Source organism: Musa acuminata, chromosome BXJ3-2 (genome assembly GCF_036884655.1).
Source record: "Musa acuminata AAA Group cultivar baxijiao chromosome BXJ3-2, Cavendish_Baxijiao_AAA, whole genome shotgun sequence".
Lineage (NCBI taxonomy): Eukaryota > Viridiplantae > Streptophyta > Magnoliopsida > Zingiberales > Musaceae > Musa > Musa acuminata.
Genome location: NC_088350.1, coordinates 16,435,001 through 16,436,738, shown reverse-complemented (window position 1 = coordinate 16,436,738; position 1,738 = coordinate 16,435,001). Strand labels below are relative to the sequence as shown.

General features: G+C 38.2%; 1 non-coding gene across 1 annotated transcript; it reads right to left on the bottom strand.

The window, feature by feature from the left end:
• Positions 1-1,305: 1,305 nt before the first annotated feature.
• LOC135632173 (small nucleolar RNA Z199) lies at positions 1,306-1,385 on the bottom strand. Its single transcript, XR_010494628.1, has one exon. It is a non-coding gene; the product is annotated as a small nucleolar RNA Z199 (small nucleolar RNA).
• Positions 1,386-1,738: the final 353 nt, after the last annotated feature.

Here is a 1,738-nt window from a genome sequence, read left to right as displayed (position 1 = left end):
ATACTAATAACTTCCAATCTATTCAGAGATTTACTTACATGGGCCGACTACAATAAAACAGACCAATACAAGATGTCAAAAATGATTTTTTTCTTCTATCCAACCAGATATTCATCACTACACATAATGCATCATCTTCCATGACACATGTAATATTCATCTACAAAATCAAGCATGCCAAGATCAATCAAATGAATGACCTGAAGAATTAATTGGAATCAGAGAGTTCAAGTTTTAGTAGCTCAATTTAGGAGGGTAGAGGATTAGCCCATTAAGGAGCCAAAGGTCTCCACCTTGCCTTCTATCAGAATAATGAAGACATCTAATTTCTAATAAGAAATGTCCAGTCTTTGAAAACAACTGGCAAAAAATGTTTTTCTACCAATCAGTTTCCTCAAATACATCTCATCGTCGAGGAAAGAAACTCTTCAGGCACTTTTCATGGTAATATTAAGTAGCTACCTTAACAAGACCAATGAATATTATAATGTCTATTCTGAAGTGCCTGTGAAATCATGAGAATGATGACTTTTCCAGACATGTTCAACTGGAGAACGTATGAAAACATATGAAAACTCAAACAAAGAACAATGATCCATTTTGCCACAAACAAATCTCTGTCGAAAATGAAAAACGTAGAAGTTAAAAGTGTGATGAGACTAGATTAGCTAACGCAGAATAATTAAATGCCTTCTCGTAGACTATGTTTCGTAATTCATCAATGCATATAAAATATAGAGAAAATGAGAAAATACCAGTATATATGTGCAACATAAATCATTGAGTACGGGATCAGAGTTGGTATCAGTGTATCAGTCACCATGTACTCAGAAACACGGACCAATTACTTTATCGTCGTATCCCACCTTAGATAAATAACAAGGATAGATATAGAAGAACAATTGCCAAAAATAAATCCTCAAAACAAAGCACAAGAGTCCAATTAAAATAAGCAATGTTCTGAAGAAATAGATTCGAGGATGATGACAGGATGGAACAACTATCTTCTCACAGTTGCTCATGCATCTCTGAAGTCTGACATGCGTAGAGTTTGTTTCATAATTCATCACAGCGTCTAAACTAGAAATCAAAATAGCAAAACATGTCCAACGAAAGCTTGTTGATGTGGGGGATCAGAATTGGTAAAAGTATCAGTCAGCATGTAATCAGAAACACGGACCAATTATCTTCATCGTCATATCCCGCCTTAGAAAGATACCAAAGCATTAAATCAATCTGAGGCATATCGAAGAACGACAATACGAAACATAAACCATGTTACGCGATGTAAGAGCAAAGGAGAAGGACCATCAGAGACTTAAATACTAGGAATCATGGAAGGATAACCCCCATCATATTGTTGCAGTTTCCTCATCACTTGATCCATCCATTCCCACAAGATTTAGACAACGATGAAGAACAGAACAACAAACATGCGTTCACAGTGATAGAGGTGGAGAAGCAGTAAAAAGGAGAATAGGCCGAGGAAGAGGGCGTTGGTGGCCGCATACAGGGAAGGAGTTGGGCAGGAGAGGCTCTTAGGCTCTTATAGGTGGTGGAAGAGACCCTAACCCTAACCCTAACCCTAATGTTGAGGAGAGAAACGCGCCTCTTTCTTTCATCCGCCGTTCCTCCCTCCATCCCAATCTGAACCATCCACTAATAACAAGCAAATGGGGCATGCCACAACAGATTGGGCCATCAAAAAAGACAATGACGTCAAAGCCCGGTCCATTGA